General features: G+C 34.8%; 1 protein-coding gene and 1 long non-coding RNA gene across 8 annotated transcripts in view; both read right to left on the reverse strand.

Moving 5' to 3' along the window:
• Window positions 1-21804, reverse strand: part of BBS9 (Bardet-Biedl syndrome 9) — a 489942-nt gene that overhangs the window by 387013 nt on the left and 81125 nt on the right. The gene's annotated exons all lie outside the window — the stretch shown is intronic.
• Window positions 17693-18088, reverse strand: LOC135970175 (uncharacterized). The gene is made up of 2 exons (XR_010585708.2): window positions 17980-18088; window positions 17693-17886 (listed from the first exon to the last, which is right to left on the reverse strand). It is a non-coding gene; the product is annotated as an uncharacterized lncRNA (long non-coding RNA).

The following is a 21804-nucleotide window of genomic DNA, read 5'->3' on the forward strand; positions in this document are numbered from 1 at the left end:
GGAGATAGGTAATAAGATAGATGATAAATATCTAGATAGATATCTATATATGATAGACGATAGATTTCAAGGGGGACCAAGCTTCAGCTATGCAAGATGAATAGCTTCTGAAGATCTAATGTAAAACAATGTGAATATAGTTAAAAATATTGTATTGTATATAGTCGCTAAGAGGGTAAATCTTAAATACTCTGACGAAAATAGAAGGGAAGGAATAAATGCTAACTATATGAGGTGATGGAAATGTTAATTGGCTTGATTGTGGTGAATATTTTATAATGCATGCATATATCAAATCATCAAGTTGTAAACCTTAAAAATATACAATCTTTAATTGTCAACTATACCTCAATAGCTGGGGGGAAAAAATTATAGCAGTCTCCCGTATCCACAGAGAATACATTCCAAGACCCCCAGTGGATGCCTGAAACCTTAGTACCAAACCCTATACACACTATGTTTTTTCCTACATATACACATGTACATATGATAAAGCATAATTTATAAATTAGACACAGTACTCTTGCATTTTGGGACCATTATTCAGTAAAATTAGGATTATCTGAACACAAACACTGTGATCACCACCACAGTCTCTGTGATCACTGAGAAGGCTACTAAGTGACAAACAGGAGATTAGTGTCTACAGGGTGGGTATGTGGGACAAAAAGATGGTTCAGATCCTGGATGGGACAGACATCAGTCAGAATGAAGAGCAATTTAAAACTTATGAATTGTTTATTTCTGGATTTTTTAATTTAATATTTCTGGACTACAGCTGACCTCGGGTAACTAAAACCACGGAAAGTAAAACTGTGGATATGAGGGGACTACTGTAAATGGAAGCACGTGCAGGCACCTGGCACAGTCCCAGTCATATAACCTGCAGTCAAAAAAAGGTTTGTTTTTCTTAGCTTTTGGAAAGAAATAGAAATTTCAAAGTTAAGAGCCTTTATTAAAAGACATCTTTAACACAACAAAAAGATACCGCATCAGCAGTTGTCTTGTTTTTTCCTTCTTAAATCAAATACACTCTTCATCTATGATAGCTGAACAGCTGATTACTGTCTTCTTATCTGGGGATGCCAGTTATATGATACCAGTAGCTTTTATAAGAAAAAAATGCGTGATATGACAGAAAACTTAGTGTATGAAATATGATGTCCTTCCTCCTTATGGAAAGTTCATATCCTTTAATAAGTATCACATAAAATAAAATCAGCCATTTGTCAATAAACCTCTAATGACTCCAAAAATAAACTCAGCAAAAAGTTAATAATGAAAAGCTTCCCTCTTCTAGGTAAAATGATACTAGACAGATTATTTGTAATTTATAAAAAAAACTTTTTGTGACCTAGTAACATTTTATTAACTCCTTGAAATCAGTCAAAATTGCAGTGGTACATTCTAAGAGAAAATGAAAACAAAACAAAAAGAGAAAATAAAACAAAAATAAATTAACATTTTCACATCATCAATAGCCATCCAAACCATGAGTGCCAAGATTCAGATTTAACCTTCAAGATTACTTCAGCTTTCCAGAAATGGCTCATTTCTCAACGCCCCTTCCATTTCTTCAACAGATAGCATGCATCATTCTGAGAAATTTCTAATTGTTAAAATCTGCGAAAGGCTTAAGTCAAGGAACAAATGCTTCTTGTTACAAAACTCAATAATTGTAATAGAATTATGGGTTTAACATATAAAGTCCTGAAACCATTTTCTAAACAGACGAATTGTTTGAGAGTTACGACTTTCCTTAAATTTGCCTACACCAAAACACATGTTGTTTCAATTATATAGCCAAGACTATGGCTTCTGTTCAAACCTAGATTTTATTGTTTATAAAATTAGAAACAGATACACATACATATAGATATATACACACACATATATAAACATATACACCTAGGCCATATATTACACATGAACAGTTGAAAGGTTTAATGTGTTATGTAAGAAGTTACACACATATGAGGAAGTTAGTATTAATCTCACAAACGGATAATTCATCTCACAGATACCCTTGGTACATGTTATCACAATTATTTATACAATTCAGATAAATCTAAGGGAAGTAAAAATAATGGTGAGCTCTAGCATCTTTATTTTCTTAAAAAATGAAGAACTGTTTAAAATCATAGTTCACCATTTTAACCCAGGAAGGGAGGATTCAATTAAAACCTACAAAGTCTCTAAGTTTTCACCAAAACCACACTACAGTTTTCATCAGTACTTGACTTAAAAGTATATGTATTTCTATTTATATCTAAACTTGAGTATTAAAGGTGATTTTAATTTTCTTAATAAGTTTTTGTATTTTTCCACATTTTCTTAAAATTATTAATATATTACCTGTATAATTTTTAAAATGAAATAACTTTAAAGGAAGAATTAAAATATCTGAATATGATATCTAAATCAGAAAGATTGGTATTGCTATAATAGTCACTTCCTCAAAATAAAATGTGTAATAGTACTAAAGAACTAATCCATTAATTTACGACTTCTCAGGGTTTGTTCAAAAGGGACATATATTAAATTCTAATTCTGATCTAACAGTTGTAACAAGAGAAGAAAAGAGGAGTATAAGTTATACTTGCAAAGCAGTCCCTAATTTTTGTTAATATTAATCCTATAATGTTGAGCAGTGAGGGTGATTTTGTTCCCCAGTGGTTGTCACACTGGATGGGGGAGCAGAGGGGTCTACTGGCATCTAGTGGGTAGAGACCAGTGATGCTTCTATATATCCTATAAGGGCACACAGGAAATCCTCCACAACAGAGAATTACCTAGACAAAAATGTCAATAGTGCCATGGTAGTAAAACCCTGATGTAGAGAAAGAACCTCTTATGTTTCAATTATAAATCAAACCCTGAAAACAAAGATAATTCTAATTCAAAGAGTCATTCCTGTCTATTTCTTTTGAAGGATACACTAAGCATCTAAATTACCTACTTCTTTAAAATAGTTTTAAAAATAAAGGGTCCAAAATCCAAATGACACTCTTCACAGAAATAGGAAAAACATCCCAAAGTTTATATGCAACCATAAAAGTTTATATGAAACCAAATAGCTAAAAAAAAAAAAAATCTCAGAATGAAAAACAAAGTTGGAGGCACCAACTTTCACTTAAAATTATATTACAAACCCACAGCAATCAAAACAATACGGTCCTGGCAAAAAAAAAAAAAAGAGAGACAGAGAGAAAGACACATAGGCCAGAGGAACAGAATAAAGGGCTAAGAAATAAACCCAAACTAACACAGTCAACTAAGGGCACCAAGAGGATACAATGAGTAAATAAAGGACAGTCTCTTCAATAACTGGTGATGGAGCCAGGCACAGTGGCACATGCCTGTAGTCCCAGCTACTCAGGAGGCCAAGGAAGGAGGATCACATGACCTCAGGAGTTCATGGCCAACCTGGGCTACATAGTGAGACCCTATCTCAAAAAAAAGGGTCATAGAAATACAGAATTCCCACATGCTAAGGAAGGAAATTGGATTCATCTTACACCATATACAAAAATCAACCCAAAATGGATAAAAGAATAGATATTGGCACAGATGTGGTGAAAAGGGAACACTTGTACACTGCTGGTGGGAATATAAATCAGTACAACTTCTATGGAAAACAATGCAGAGATTTCTCAAAGAACAAACAGCAGATATACCATAAGACCCAGCAATCCCACTATCCTGGGTATCTACCCAAAGGAAAAGAAGTCATTACATAAAAAACACACCTGCATCCATATGTTTATTGCAACATAATTCACAGTTGTAAAGATATGGAATCAACCTAAGTGCCCATCAATTAATGAGTGGATAAAGAAAATGTAGTATATATACATCATAGAATACTATTCAGTCACAAAAAAGAACAAAATAATGTCTTTTGCAGCAACTTCAATGGAAATGGAGGCCATTATCCTTAGTGAAGTAACTCAGGAACAGAAAACCAAATACCACAAGTTCTCACTTAAAAGTGGGAGTTAACCCACAGGTACACAAAGGTATACAGAGTGGTATACTGGACATTGCAGACTCCAAAGCAGGCAGGGCGACAGGGAGGTGAAGGATGAAAAATTACCTGTTGGGTTCAATGTGCACTCTTCGGGTAATGGGTACACTAAAATCCTAAACTTCACTACTCGCTATACAATTCATCCATGTAAGCAAAAACCACTTATACCTCTAAAGTTATTGAAAATTTTTTTTTAATTTAATGGATAAAAGACCTAAATATAAGACCAGGAACTATAAAACCTCTCTAAGAGAACATAGTGGGAAAGCTCCTGGACACTGGCCTTGGCAATGATTTTTTGGATATCACACCAAAAGAGCAGGCCACAAAAGCAAAAATAAATAAATGAGACTACAGTCAAACTAAAAAGCTTCTATACAGCAAAGGAAACAATCAATGAAATGTTAGCCTACAGGCTGAGAAAAATATTTACAAACCATATATCTCACAAGGAGTGAATATCCAAAATTTATGAAGAACTTACACAATTCAATAGTAGCAAAACAATCTGATTTTTAAATGGGCAAAAGACATAAATAGACATTTCTCCAAAGAAGACATACAAATGGCCAGGAGGTATATGAAAAGGTGCTCAACATCATTAATCATCAGGGAACTGCAAATCAAAACCACTGTGAGATAGTTCCTCACACCCATTAGATGGCTATTATCAAAAAGGCAAAAAATAACAAATGTTGGCAGTGGTGTAGAGAAAGGGGAACTCTTGTATACTGTTGGTGGGAATGTAAATCGGTATAACCATTATGGAAAATAGGATGGAGGTTTCCAAAAAACTTAAAAATAGAAAGATCGCATGACCCAGAAATCCCTTTTCTGGGTTTATACCCAAATGAAATGAAATCAATATCTCACAAAGACATTTGCACTACCATGTTTATTGTGGCATTATTCACAATAGCCATCATACGGAAACAACATAAGTGTGCATCAATGGACAAATGGATAAAGAAACTGTGATATATAGTTATAATGGAATATTATTATTATGTTATTATAAAAAAATTTTTATTCTAAGAAAGAATGGGATCTTGCCATTTGCCACAACATGGATGAAAATGGAGGATACTATGCAAAAGGAAATAAGCCAGACACAGAAAACAACATATTGCATGTTCTCACGTATATGAAGAATGTAAAAAAAGAGCAAAACAAAACAAAACTCAAATACATAGAACAAAACAGTGATTACCAGGGACAGGGGGAGAAAATGGGGAGACTGAATACACAAAGCAAGTATACAAGGATATGAAGTCAGAGTATAAAAAGTAGCAGATATGTACAATGAACAGGTCTAGAGCACTAATGTACAACATGAAGACTACAGATAATAAAATTATATTGCATTTGGGATTTATGCTAAATGAGTAGATTTTAGCTGCTCTTGCCACAGAAATGAAAGAAAAATGGGTAACTAAGTAAGATGATGGATATGTTAATTTGTTTCACTATAGTAATCTTTTTAATACCTATATGTAACTCATAAATCATGTTGTATACCTTAAATATACACAATAAAATTTACTTTTGAAAGTTAAAATAAATAAAGCCTAAGTCTTCATCCTCAATTTTAATTCTCTGTTCTCATTTCCCTCTGCACATCTCAAAAACAAATTAAAGTATAACTTCATGTCAGGAGATCTAAAAATACAGTTGACCTTGAACAACAACTGTTTGAACTGTGCGGGTCCACTTAATACGTGGAGTTTCTTCCGCCTCTGCCACCCCTGAGACAGCAAAATTGGGGTTACCTGAAGAGGGGTCACCTCCTCTTTCTCCTCCTCCTCAGCCTACTCAATGTGAAGATGACAAAGATGAATGCCTGTATAATAACTCACTTAGACGCAATAAACTGTAAATATATTTTCCCTTCCTTATGATTTTCTTAATAACTTTTTTTACTATAGCTGACTTTACTGTAAGAATACCATGTAAAACTCATATAACATAGAAAATACGTGTTAATCAACTGTTTATGTTATCAGTAAGGCAACATTAGGCTAACAATAGTTAAGTCTGGGGAGAGTCAAAAGTTACACATGGATATTTGACTTAATGGAGGGGTCAGCATCCCTAATCCCCACACTGTTCAATGGTCAACTGTAGAGAGAAAGTTCTTCCTCTTCCTTTCGTGACTATATCTTCTGGAAGAAAGAAAATGAAAAGGTTTCTGAATTTGAATAAAAGAAAATATAATCTAGCTGTTAAGGATTTTTATTTCAAATTAATATTTACTTTATTTTTAATTGCTTCAACTAAACAAAGATTTAAGGATTTAAGGGGCAAATGACATGAATAGACAATTCTCAAAAGAGGATATACAAACAGTCAACAAACGTGAAAAAATGCTCAGCATCACTGATTATCAGGGAAATGCAAATTAAAACCACAATGAGATATAGCACCTTACTTCTACAAGAATGACCATAATTAAAAAGCCAAAAAATAATAGATATTGGCATAGATGTGGTGAAAAAGGAACACTTTTACATGCTGCTGAGAATGTAATTAGTACAACCACTAAGGAAAACAGTATGGAAATTCCTTAAAGAACTAAAAGTAGAACTACCATTCAATCCAGTAATCCCACTACTGGGTATCTCCCCAAAGGAAAAGAAGTCATTACATGAAAAAGACACATGTACACATGTTTATAAACATGTGTGTTTATATCAGCAACACAATTCACAATTGCAAAGATATGGAATCAACCTAAGTACCCATCAACCAACATGTAGATAAAGAAAATATGGTATATATACACCATGGAATACTACTGAGCCATAAAAAGAACAAAATAATGTCTTTTGCAGCAACTTGGATGGAGCTGGAGGCCATTATTCTAAGTGAAGTAACTCTGAAATAGAAAACCAAATATTGTATGTTCTTACTCATAAGTGGGAGCTAAGTTATGAGGATGCAAAAGCATAGGAATGATATAAAGGACTGTGGGGCTGGAGGGAAGGTTGGGAGTGTGGTAAGGGATAAAAGACCACATATTGAGTACAATGTATACTGCTCAGTTGACAGGTGCCCCAAAATCCCAGAAATTGCCACTAAAGAATTTATCTATGTAACCAAAAACCACCCATTCCCAAAAAACTATTAATTTTTTTTTAAATTTCTTAAAAAAGATTAGGCCAGGTGCAGTGGCTCACGCCTGTAATCTCAGCACTTTGGAGGGTCAAGGCAGGGGATCACTTGAGGTCAGGAGTTTGAGACCAGCCTGGCCAACATGGTGAAACCCCATCTCTACTAAAAATACAAAAATTAGCCAGGCCTGGTGGCATGTGCCTGTAATCCCATCTACTCAGGAGACTGAGGCACAAGAATCACTTGAACCCAGGAGGCAGAGGTTGCAGTGAGCTGAGATCGCACTACTGAACTCCAGTCTGGGCGACAGAGTGAAACTGTGTTTCAAAAAAAAATGGCTGTAAGGTCCCTAAACAAATTACATACTATATTATCATTCTTGACATAGCTTTTTGAAATTTACTCATTCACTCTTTTTTGGTGCTATGTGGTTTTTTAAAATTGTGGTAAAATACACCATTTTACCCATATTAGAATGTACAGTTCTGTGGCATTAGGTACATTCATAAGTGCATTGTGCAATCTACTACCATCCACCTCCATAACTTTTTCATCTTTCCTAAGTAAAAGTTTGTATCTATGAAATACTACTCCCCATTCCCCTTTCCCAAGCCCCTGGAAACCACCATTTAATTTTGGGTCTCTACAAATCTGACTACTCTAAGAACCTCATGTAAAAAGAATCATGTAATAATTGTCTTTTTTGTGACTGGCTTATTTCACTTAACATAATATCTCCAAGGTTCATCCATGTTGTGGCATATATCAGAACTCCATTCTTTTTGTGGTCAAATAATGTTCCATTGTACATATATACCATATTTTGTTTATCTACTTATCTATTGAACATTTGGATTGCTTCCACCTTTTGGCTATTGTAAATAATGCTGCTATGAAAAAGGATGTAAAAATATCTTTCCTAATCCCTGCTTTTACTTCTTTTGGGTATACACACAGAGTGGAATCGCTGGATCATAATTTTTAATTCTTTTGAGTATTCATTCTAGCCATATTTTATATCCTTTTCTTTGTTCTACATAGTATTGAAAGTAGCACTTATCTAACAGCTTATGCAGCAGCACTTATCTAACACTTATCAGTAAAGGACCTATAAGATATAAAGTCACAAGAATGTGTAACAAAAGTAGACCTGTGTATTTGTTTAAACTCTAAAGCAGATTATCATCTAATGATCAAAAAGCCATTTAAAATCATCTCCAATGTTAATAGACAAAATTCTCCCCAAAAAAAAAAACTCCACTGTAGAGAGGAGAAATTTTCCTCTTCTGGGTCACAAATTATCAAGGGGAAAGAGTAAGGATCACTTTTCAAACCACACTGACAATCACTCCCCAGTGAGAATCTATAGGTTACCCCTCCATTCTCTTTTTTCCCTTTAGAATGAGAATCATTGCCACCAAGCCATTATTACTAAAGGGAGTGTGCTGTACACCTTTGGCTATGTTGGAAGACAAAACCACCAAAGGTGCTTACCTAAAAACATCTTCCAGCAAATATATATACGAATGTGTGCATGTGTACACACATCTGTACCTATATGTATGTAAAATCAATGAGGATAAGTAAAATGTCAGTAGTTTTGCATCATAATCGGGAATATCAATACGAACCCATAATATACTTTACCTTTAAATACTAAGTACATATATTTCCTAACTCTATCCGCCAAAACAGTGCAGAAGCAATAACCAGCCAGGAGTAGTGAACACCACTGGCACCCACACTGTGATCTTCAAATGCCATTTCCCTCCCCCCCCCAAAAAAAAAAAGAACCAATCTTCTTAAGGAAATGGCTGATTCCAGTTCTGGGAGAGGAAATATAAAAGATGAGGCAGGAACATCTCATAATACAAAGCAAGAAAGCTAACAAACACTACTGAAGCTATGTCAAAAGGGTTGATGAACCAACTGGGAAAAGCTCCCTTGGCTAAAGAGTGTACAATATTGACATTAACAAAAATAATAACTTCAGATGAGTGCAGTGGCACACATCTGTAATCCCAGCACTTTGGGAGGCCAAGGTAGAAGGACTGCTTGAGGCCAGGAGTTCAAGACCAGGCTGGTCAACATAGCAAGACACTATCTCTACGAAAAATTATTTCAAAAAATAAGTCAGGCATAGTGGCAGGCACCAGTGGTCCCAACTACTCGGGAGGCTGAGGCGGGAGGATCACTTGAGCCCAGGAGGTCAAGGCCACAGTGAGCTGTGATTATGCCACTGTATTCAAGCCGCCTGGGCAAGAGTGTGAACTTGCCTCAAAAAATAAATATAAACAAATAATAACAATAAGAGCAATAAATTGAAATGCATCACATATTTAAATCCATTCATTTATTATAATATGAAAACAATAACTACTAATTTGTCATCTTCAAAGGATGCTAGAGACCCAACCCTGAATTTTGAAAACAGGGAAACAACAAAGCATTTATTCTGCCTTTCTCCTATGAATATATCACTGGGTAACCTAATAGCTGATAAAGGGAGATTTCTTCTTTTAAATGTATTTCAGTTAATACATAACAAAAATCATAATATAACCATTTTAATCCCTAATAAATCAGTAGCTCTCTAGCACTGCCTAGATCATCAATGGCTACTGATGCTTCAAAAAGAGAGACAACCAGGGATCATGTGCCTCCTCACAGAATGAAACACTAGCTGTAAAGTTGTACTGTCAAAAAAAATGAAACCTGAACCTGACCAGTCCTCTACATCTAACTACAAATTTACAGTAAATATGGACAGAGGAACACATTTACAAGACACTGTGGGAATGCAATGAACAAAACCCAGACTGTGGGAAGTTAACAGGACAAACAATCTAACCTATTTGACAAACATGTTACGGAGAAGATTGATGGGGAGAAGGAAAAAAGAGAGAGAACCTACTGTTAATCTATTAACATGTTTTTTTAAGTCAGAAAAATTTGGTGTTACTAACACATTATTTTGCCACTGTACTCTCAAGGGAAGCCTAACTGAAATGTTTGCTGTAAGAACGCTTTTGAAAGCCTGAAATGAAGTTACTGCTTTCAAATTATTATTTGCAATTACTGTCATAAACACAACAGACAAACACAGAATAGTTAAGAATTCAGTCTACAGGGTCAGATCCACCAGGTCCAAATTTCAGCTCTGTACTTAGTAACTGTGTAAACCCAAGTAAGCAATTTAACTTCCATAAGCATCAGTTTCCTTATCTGCAAAATGAGGCTAATTACACTGACTTGACAACATTGTTTTGGCGAATAAATAAGAGAGCGTACACAAATAATCTAGCACAGTCATTCATCAAATATGTCCAATGAATGTAGCTATTAGTATTATAAATAATAAAGATTTCATATCAGAATTTTAAAAATACAAATCTGACTAATCACAAAATTTCTATTCAAAAAGTAAATATTATATTTACTGTATTTAAACACCCTGAGACCCATTTAAGGAAACACCATGGAAGATGGAAAAAAGTAATTTTAAATATGCTCAGTCAACTTTAAATCTATGTTAACTGATAAGAGCAAACATTTACCAACTATAAAGTAAGAGATTAGAAAATCAAATTAGCAGTGATTACTACAAGGCCCTAGCCTTGGACCAGAAGCTATCTGTAAAATAGACCCACAGCCCCTTGAGCTTTTAGAATTCTATTCATTCAACAAACAGAAGTTCTATCAGGCACAGATGAAGAAATAAAAGAAGTCTTCTTTGATCTCAAGTAACTCATAATCTAGTGAAAAAAAAAGACAAATTTTTAAAGTGTAAGAGAGTATAGTAAGTGCTTAGAAGCACATACAGAGTATTATAGTTTCATATAAAAGACATTCCTAAGTTTTACGGGTGAGAGGAAGGTAGGTGTAATTGGTTTCAAGGCCCTCGCCCCCAAAAAGTGAAGCATGAATTCAATCCTAAAGGAGCAGTAGTTGGCCAAATGAAAAACTGAAGAAAAGTGTGTCGTGCATAGGCAGAAGAGTGAGAAAGTTGTTGTTAGACAACAACTATTGTTTTGAGGTTCCAGTTAGGAGGAATAAGTTCTGAAGGTATACTGTACAGCATGGTGACAATAGTTAATAATAGTGTGCCATATACTTGAAAATTACAAACAGAGTCTATTTTAAATGTACTCATCACAAAAGAGTGATAAGGATGTAAGATGATAAATATGTTAATTAGCTTGCATTAATCATACCACAGTGTATGCATATGTCAATACATCATGGTATGCATCATAAATATATAAAAGTTTTATTTCTCAATTAAAAAATTAATTTGGGGTAGAAATATTGACTATAATAAAAAATATAAAATTAAAAATATAAAATTTAAAAATTAATTTTTTAATGTATTGTATTAAGTTGGGACCTAAAGTAAGATCAGATCGGGGGCTTAGCAGGGCCAGAACCTTATATAAACCCTGTTATTCTTCTTACAAGTGATGGGAGCTACTAGGAATTTTGAATTTCTTTTTTTTTTTTTTTTTTTTTGAGACAGGGTCTTGCTCGGTTGCCCAGGCTGGAGTACAGTGGTGTGATCTCAGCTTACTGCAACCTCCGCCTCACAGACTCAAGTGATTCTTTCATCTCAACCTCCTAAGTAGCTGGGACCACAGGCATGCACCACTACGCGCTGCTAACATTTTTTTATTTTTATTTTTAGTAGAGATGGGGGTTTAACCAATTTGGGCAGGCTGGTCTCAAACTCCTGGCCTAAAGTGACCACCCACCTCAGCCTCCCAAAGTGCTGGAATTACAGGCGAGAGCCACCGTACCTGGTGCCACAAAACATTTCAAGCAGGACAAAGACAAGATCAGATATGTGATTTGAAAATATTACTCTAAAGCACAAAAATGGAGAATGGAAGGAGAAGAAACTGGGGGAGATCTGGAACAAGATATGAGGCATACAGACCGGTAGGAATGCTCTTTCAGTAATGCACATGAAAAATAGAGAAGGCTCAAATTAAGGCAATAATGGTAGGAATGGTGATGAAGCATCTCCTTCCTTCATTTTCTATGTTATTAGAATTCCCTGCTGAAAACCACAGGAAATCAGGGCCAATGACCCTTACCCTTTTGCTCATAGGATAAACAAAATGTCACCCATTCCATGCATTCTGCTAGCTTAGGGACTATTCCTCAAACTTTTCTCTTAAACCAACCAAAAAATCAATTTGATATCTTAGTTATAAGAGATGAAAAAATTGAAAAAGGTATAACCCCATATAATATCTATCATTTCTATCAACAGTCACATGCTTGAGACTTTGACTTCTTAGGTAGATACACACACACTATATGAAATTTAAAAGTTTCATAGAGTTCATGCTAATAAACAAGAAGAGAAAAAATATTCAAACACATCATTGTATCTGCTATTGCTAATTATACATTGGCTTCCTTTAATTTACAAAGACCCCCTCATTTCACTGTGTGTACATACAACAGTATTTTCCTTTTAGGATTAAAATTCTTATACTGCATTTGGTCTTTAACCAAAAGTATTTCATATCATATATGTGTGTGTGTGTATATATATATATGGCTAAGACTATGGACCTTATACCAACAAACTCAGTAATCATATTTTTGATATGAAATACTTTTTAAAAATGTAAACACGAACACATTTCCAAATTCAAACTTGCCACATACTTCAATGAAGAATAGCAACTCTGGCAGGGCTTGTAGGACTGTGAAAACTGTTTAAAGAGTTTACAAGCAATTAAAAATTCACTCTAGTATATGAACAATATAAGACCTTTATCTTCAGTAACATGAATTGCCTGAAGTACTCTAGATTTATTCCAGAATTACAACACTTTATAATTTCTGCCTAGCAACAAAAGGAGTAACTTAAAAGCAAGGGAATTGTTCTAATCAAGGATATAACCTCCCATAGTAGAAAGCAGTTTTCCCTCATTTTTTTTCTTGTTAGAATAAAATAATCAAAGATAGATATTTTAATTCTGATTTGAACTCTCTTTAAATACTTTTTCCATGGAGTTCACAGTACTTGATGATTTCAGTCTCATACACAACTTTTTTAAATCAAAATATGATCAGCACATTCATTTATTCCAGATATTGACTACTTGCTCTATGTCTGGAACAGACTGGAACAGAGTGGACTATGTACTGGGGATTAAAAACATGAATAAAATACGATCTCTGATCTCAAGAAATAAATACTGCAGTCAAGAAATACTGAAATAAAGCATTACATAATACATGCAATAATTAAAGGTAAGGTATGAACAAATTAGGTATAAACAAGCAGAAACAACCAACAGAGCAGGGCTTCACAGAGAAAGTGACACCAGCAGACCTGGGCCTCAGAATAGGCTTTGGCCACAGTTGATAAGACATCAGTCGGTAAAGGCAATCTAGGCAGGAGAAACTGCATGTGCAAAAAAGCACTGCTAAACTTCTAAGAAATGCTTTAGATTTTTCTCTTACACTTTAGAGAAGGTACATGCCTTTAATTTTGTAGTTGTAAAACAAATTTCTTAGTATAAATTAAAACCATAATAACATGATTTCTTTCTCCTTATCCTCAGCCAACTGAAATTTTAAACTTGTATTTAAAAGCTGGGCTCAGAGTGTTTCATTTTTGTTATTATTATTCCATGTAAATGTGAGAATTAAAAAGGGCACCAGTATTTGTTGGGTACTAGTCTGTATAAGAATAAATGTAAATAAGTAAACACATGAATTGGATAATGTACAATAGGCAAATAATATAGGTATAAAGGAATGTATCACATAGAACTCATTTTTTTACTACTAAAATCACAGCATGTATGCCAGAAAATGAATTATCTTCATATTTCATAAACATAAGCATGCTCGAAACTGCTTAAATTTAGCCTTTATGTTTATGGACGCATTATGTACAAAGTAGTTTTATATATATAACAATCACCACAATGACGAAGACAGTCTGAGCACAATAGGACACAGCAAACATCAAAGCAAATCCCAGGTTCAGGTCAACTGGAAATAACCTCAACATCGCAATCTCAGAGAGTTTCTCTCATTTGGCAACAAGGCGTCAAAGTCAAAAAGAATCAGCGGCATTTGCTCTGACCATCCCTCAACATGGAAATATGCCCCCCCTTTCTTTTAACTATGCCATGATATTTAACCTTCAAACTCTCCTCATCATTTCCCATGAAGAGTTGTTCCCAACTGTGAGGCAATATAAATTGTGAATAGTTTCCTCATCTGCAAAATAAACTACAATTATAAGACTCTAAGCAAAATGCCTGGCACATGGTAAACACTCATAAAATGGGTGAAATCTTCAACTGATAACAGTTGATTACATAAGATGTGTCAAACACCAACACAATGTGTGACAGAAATTGACATTTAATTAATGTTGGTTTCTTATATTGGTTTCTTTCCTTCCTTTGGGCTAGCACACTAGCATGTATTTATCTTGTAACTCACCTTCTTCTTCACAGAAGAAGCCCATGGTAAATCCTAACTAAATAAAAGTCTTCTGTAACTACTTCTGAATACTCGCCCATCTCCCAATGCCACATGTGGTTCATAAGTTCTGGCTTGGCCAGTTCAGTTACTGCACACTATAAAAATAATACCCTAAATTTACAAAAATGGCTTTCTTACCAGGAACTTAAGCCACTTTTAAACAACAGTTCATTACTGACAATGACAGGGTCAGGCAAATATACAACCACATTTTCAGGGAAATCCAAGGCTAAGACTATGGACCTTATACCAACAAACTCAGTAAATGGCAAAGCAAGGACTCAAACTCAGAAATTTTTCCCTGAATTTGAGATTCTTTTCCAGTCCAGAATGTATTGCCTAAAGGACAAAAGTACAATTATTCACATAAATGTTCTAAATATTCACTCAGTAAGTATGTAATCTATATACAGTTGTAATTAAACACTTATAAAAGGAAAAATGTCAAATCTTTTCTTTATTAATCTGTACCAATGTATCCTTCTCCATAATGTCTAATTCTAAATATTTTGCTTTTTTTAGGGAGGTTGGCTCTATATTAAGCACAATTATTTTTAAACCTACTACAAATTAAAATTGTATACGAAATTTAATGTTTTCATCCTATGACCTTTTTATACTTCAGTTTATTTCCTTTGGCCATTTGCATTTAATGTACAACCAATGACTAATGGTTTTTTTAATGCTCCATTTTTAAAAATTCAATCTTCCAAAAGCTCAGCCAGAAATGTCCATTTCAAAAAGCTTACTCCAGCCAGTTGGCTTGGTCAGTGACATATGTGCAAAGTGAAAATGTAACCCCTAGTCATTTTCTGCAGGTCAGATGGAATTACTCAGCATACTCAACATGGTTTCCAGTCCATGCCTCAAGAGGAATGTCCTTCAGCTAGCAAGTGTTTCTTTTAAACATCAGACTAGCTACTGTTGTTTGAACACCACTATTATCTCAGCATGGTTAGAATACATGTGCATGCTGAGAATTATAAACATTATTCTGTATCAAAATATTGAAATGCATTTGTATTATGACCATTATATGGAGTCCACATAAAATTTAAGTAATCAGCAGGTAGTGTTTGAGGAGCTAAACATGTTTAATGTTAGTCATTTCTTCTGTTTTCAAAGTTGCTTTAAGCTCAACACACTTCGTAGATATAATAATGACTCATGTGAGCAGAAATGCTGAATGTCAAAAACACTTTAGTGTTAATAAAAATTAGAAATTGCAAATAATATTAAATTATGCTATAGCAAATGATTAATAATACACAATGTTTAGCAAAACCAAAAAATACCAAAAATACATCAACATATGAGAAAATTTCATATAATTTTCTTATAAGAAATTTCAATAATTTATTTAAATATATTTAAATGTATTTAAAAACATAGATTTCAATAAGAAAGAAGTGTCAAATTTCACCAAATATATTCCTTGCTCTTCTATGTGTTGTATTTTTAGTTGGTTAATTTTTTTTTTTTTTTTTGGAGATGAAGTCTCGCTCTGTTGCCCAGGCTGAAGTGCAATGGTGCGATCTCAGCTCACTGCCACCTCCGCCTCCCGAGTTCAAATGATTCTCCTGCCTCAGCCTCCTGAGTAGCTGGGATTACGGTGAGCGTCACCACCCCCGGCCTTCTTTTTTTTTTTTTTTTTTTTTTTTGTATTTTTAGTAGAGATGAGTTTAACCATGTTGCCCAGGCCAGTCTCAAACTCCTGACCTCGTGATCCACCCCCCTCGGCCTCCCAAAGTATTGGGATTACAGGCATGAGCCACCACACCTGGCTGGTTAACTTTTTTTTTAAGGCAATCCCAATTTTACACAACAATGAATTTTTTAAAAGGCAATTTGGCCCATCCAAGAGACTCTTTCCTTCATACCATATCAACAGGCTAAGAAAACACAAGTATTTACCCCATCAAATAAGGTCAAGATTCTCCCACAAACTATGACTATGTGACAAAGCCAACCACTGTAAACTTTTGTTAATACTATAACTGATTTTCAATGAGTTTATTACCTGATTACCTTTATACTTCCCGTAGATCTCTTTTTTAAAAGATCAAGAAATGTTTTCACGATTAAAAGGCAATTCTTTTTTAGCCCACTGGTTTGTTACCTTGATTGGAATATATTACCTATCCTTTTTTGTATGGAAAAGAATTACTTTTCTTTGTGCAGACACACTAATCCCTTTCCTTGGCAAACAGAAAACGTAAAGTTCGGTTTGTTTTTTTGAAGGATAGGACTGAGGCCTAGGTTTGGGAACAAAAAAAATTGTGTGTCAACCATGAGTAAAGCATTTCTGCTACTAATGGAAGAACCATTCTATTTTTAAAGGCAGCGTTTAGAAGGGAGTTAGTCTTATTAAAAGCAGAAGTATAAATGTCATTACACTAGCCAAAAGAACAGTGTGTACATTATGACATTGTATATTTAACAAGAACACTGAAAGCCCAGTGGCCTAGTGTCAGAAGTATGCATTGCCTTGTAAGGGATCAGAGTTCAAGGTCATTAAACAAAGCCTTTGATCCTCAAATGGCCAAGCATAAGGAAACTAGTAACAATGAACTACAGATGGCAGTAACAACCCTTTCCCTGCTGAATGCAAGAATCAGCATTCAAACTTCCCTTTTAGGTTAGTTTCCTAAACATGATATTTGTAAGATAAAAGAAAATTCAGGAAAAGTGACAGAGTAAAAATCTAAGTAAAAAAAATCTTAGACTTATATTTTTACATGTTTAATCTAATCATAAAATTATTCTAGAGCTTCTCTTCTTTCAGCTTCTCTGTCATCATGAGAGCTACTTTTTTAGCTCCCACATGTAAGGGAGAATATGTAACATTTGTCCTTCAGTGCTTGGCTTATTTCACTTAAAACAAGGACTCCCAGTTCCATTCAAATAGCTGCAAATGACAGGATTTCATTTTTATGACTGAATAATATTCTTGTGTGTGTGTGTGTCTGTGTGTGTCTATGTGTGTGTGTGCATTTCTGCCCAGACCCATCTCCCAAAATGTTGTCTCCAGTGTTTTCTTTTAGTAGTTTCACAGTTTCAGGTCTTAATCTATTTTCAGGTCTTAATTAAGTTCTTAATCCATTTTGATTTGAATATTGTATATTGTGAGAGACAGGAGTCTAGTTTCATTCTTCTACATACTGTTACTCAATTTTCCCAGTACCATTTATTGAAGAGACTGTTTCCTCATTGTATATTCTTGGCATCTTTGTCAACAATGAGTTGTAAACATACAGATTTATATCTTGGTTTCTATACTCTGTTCCACTGGTATATGTGTCTGTTTTTTATGCCAGTACCATGCTGATTTGTATACTATAGCTTTTGTCATATATTTTGAAGTCAAGTAGTGTGAATCCTCCAGCTGTGTTTTTTTTTTTCTTTTTTTTTTTTTTTTTTTGAGACCGAGTCTCGCTCTGTTGCACAGGCTGGAGTGCAGTGGTGCAATCTCGGCTCACTGCAAGCTCTGCCTTGTGGGTTCACGCCATTCCCCTGCCTCAGCCTCCCGAGTAGCTGGAACTACAGGCACCCCCCACCACACCCAGCTAATTTTTTGTATTTTTAGTAGAGACGGAGTTTCATCATGTTAACCAGGATGGCATCGATCTCCTGACCTCGTGATCTGCCCACCTCAGGCTCCCAAAGTAATGGAATTCAGGTGTGAGCAACCGCGGCCGGCCCAGCTGTATTCTTTTTATTAGCGATTGCTTTGGCTATTTGGAGTCTTTTGTAGTTCCATATAAATTTTGTTTTTTCTATCTCCGTGAAGAATAAGGTCTGACCCAATACAGTCCCAGTGTTGGTGGCCACAGGACTGCTTGTATCACCAAATGCCTAATTCCAGGTGGCTCAGCACAGAGAGAGACAGACTACGTTCAATTGAGAGAAAGTAAGGGAAAAGAATATGAGTCTCTGCCTGGTATTCCAGAGAATTCCTCCAGATCTTATTGAAGGCTACTAAGGCCGTACCTCTACCAGACTGCAGAAACCACAGAGATATTATGCTTGGGGCTGAAGTCCCTTTGAATACCTGAAAGCCTTCTCAAGGACAGGCACAAACAAGCCCAGACTGCAAAGACTACAATAAATACCTAACTCTTCAATGCCCAGACACTGACAAACACCTACAAGCATTAAGACCATCCAGGAAAACAAGATCTCACCAAACAAACTAAATAAGGCACCAATACCAATCCCAGAGAAACAGAGACAGAGAATTCAAAACAGATGCATTGAGGAAATTTAAAGAAATTCAAGATAATACAGAGAAGGAATTCAGAATCCTATCAGATAAATGTAACAAAGAGATTGACATAATTAAAAAGAATCAAGCAGAAATTCTGGAGTTATAAATGCAACCGACATACTAAAGAGTGCATCTGAGTCTCTTAATAGTAGAATTGATCAAACGGAAGAAAGAATTCATGAGCTTGAAGACAGCCTATTTGAAAATACACGATCAAAGGAAACAAAATAATAAAATGAAGCATGCCTACAAGATCTAAAAAAAGCCTCAAAGGGGCAAATCTAAGAGGTATTTGCCTTGACAAGGAGGTAGACAGGGGTTTTAGAAACGTTATTATGCAAAGAGATAATAACAGAGAACTTCCCAAACCTGGAGAAATATACCAACATTTCAGTATAAGAAGGTTATAGAACACCAAGCTGATTTAACCTAATTAAAACTTCCTCAAGGCATCTAATAATCAAACTCCTGAAGGTTAATGATACAGAAAGAATCATAAAAGCAGCAAAATAAAAGAAACAAATAATATACAGTGGAGCTCTAATACATCTGGCAACAGACTTTACAGTGGAAACCTTACAAGCCAGGGAAGAGTAGCATAAAATATTTAAAGTGTTGAAGGAGACAAAAACCCTTACCCTTCAATAGTATGTCTGGCAAAAATATCCTTTAAGCATGAAGGAGAAACAAAAGATGAGAGATCTCCTCAACACCAGAACTGTCCTACAAGAAATGCTAAAGGAGTTCTTCAATCTGGAAGAAAAGGATGTTAATGAGCAAGAATAAACCATCTGAAGGTACAAAACACACTGGCAATAGTAAGGACACAGAAATATTATAAAACCATAATTGTGGTGGGTAAACCACTCTTACCTTAAGTAGAAAGACTAAATGATGAACCAATCAAAAATAATAACTACAAAAAATTTTCAAGACACAGACAGTACAATAAGACATAAAGAGAAACAACAAAAGTTAAAAAGCAGGGGGAGATAACAATAAAAAATAAACAAAAAAAAAAGCAGGGGAATGAAGTTAAAGTGTAGAGTTTTCTTTTTGCATATTTGTTTTTTGTTCATGCAATCAGGGTTATACTGTCATCAATTTAAAATAATGGGTAACAAGACAGTCTTTGCAAGCCTCACAGGAACTTCAAATTGAAAACATAAAAGAGATACACAAAAAATAAAAAGCAAGAAAGTAAAACATACCACTAGAGAAAGTCACCTTCATTAAAAGGAAGACAGGAAGGAAGAAAAGAGGGAAGAGAAGACCACACAACAACCAGAAAAAATTAACAAAATGGCAGGAGTAAGTCCTTACATATCAATAATAACATTGAATGTAAATGGACTAAACTCTCCAGTTAAAACAGAGTGGCTGAATGCATGAAAAAACAAGACACAACGATCTGTTGCCTACAAGAAACACATATCACCTAAAAAGATACACAAAGAATGAAATCAAAGGGATAGAAAAAGAGATTCCATGCAAATGGAAATTTAAAAAAGGGCAGAAGTAGCTATACTTACATAAAACAAAAGAGAATTCAAGACAAAAACTGTAATAAGAGACAAAGAAGGTCATCCTACAATGACACAGGAGTCAATCCAGCAACAGGGTATAATGATCTATACACTCAACACTGGAGCACCCAGATATATAAAACAAATATCACTAGAGCTGGCCAGCCTCGGTGGCTCACACCTGTAATCCCAGCACTTTGGGAGGCCAAGGCAGGTAGATCACAAGGTCAGGAGTTCAAGACTAGCCTGACCAACATGGTGAAACCATGTCTCTACTAAAAATACAAAAATTAGCCGGGCGTGGTGGCACACACCTGTAATCCCAGCCACTCAGGAGGCTGAGGCAGGAGAATTTGCTTGAACCCAGGAGGCCGAGGTTGCAGTGAGCCAAGATTGCGCCACTGAACTCCAGCCTGGGTGACAGTGCAAGACTCTGCCTCAAAAAAGAAAAAAAAAAAATCACTAGAGCTAAAAAGATATAACTCAACACAATAGCAGCTAGAAGTGTCAACACTCCACTTTCAGCATTGGACAGATCTCCTAGACAAAAACTCAACAAGAAATATTGGATTTAATCTACACTATAGATCAAATGGACTTAAGAGATATTTACAAAACATTTCATCCAAAGGCTGCAGAATATACATTCTTCTCCTTAGCATATGGATCATTCTCAAGAACAGATCACATGTTAGGTCACAAAACGATTCTTAAAACATTCAAAAAACTTGAAATAATATCAAGTATCCCCTCTGACCATAATGGAATAAAACAAGAAATTAACAACAAGATGAATTTTGGAAACTATACAAATACATGGAAATTAAACAATATGCTCCTGAATGATCAGTGTGTCACTGAAGAAATTAAGAAAGAAATTGAAAAAGTTCTTGAAACAAATGAAAACGGAAACACAATATAGCAAAACCTATGAAATACAGTGAAAGCCGTACTAAAAGGAAATTTTATAGCTGTAAGTGCCTATATCAAAAAAGAATAAAAACTTCAAATAGACAACCTAATCATGCATCTTAAAGTGCTAGAAAGGCAAGAGCAAACCAAACCAAAAATCAGTAGAAGAAAAGAAATAATAAAGATTAGAGCAGATATAAATGAATTTAAAATTAACAAAACAGTACAAAAGATCAATGACACAAAAAGTTGGTTTTTTAAAAAGATAAAATTGACAAACCTTTAGCCAGACCAACTAATAAAAAAAGAGAAAAGACCTAAATAAATAAAATCAGAGAGGAAAAAGGCGACATTACAACAGACAATGCATAAATTAAAAGGATCATTAGGAGGTACTATGAGCAACTACATGCCAATAAATTTTAAAACCTAGAAGAAAT

Source organism: Macaca fascicularis, chromosome 3 (assembly GCF_037993035.2).
Source record: "Macaca fascicularis isolate 582-1 chromosome 3, T2T-MFA8v1.1".
NCBI lineage: Eukaryota > Metazoa > Chordata > Mammalia > Primates > Cercopithecidae > Macaca > Macaca fascicularis.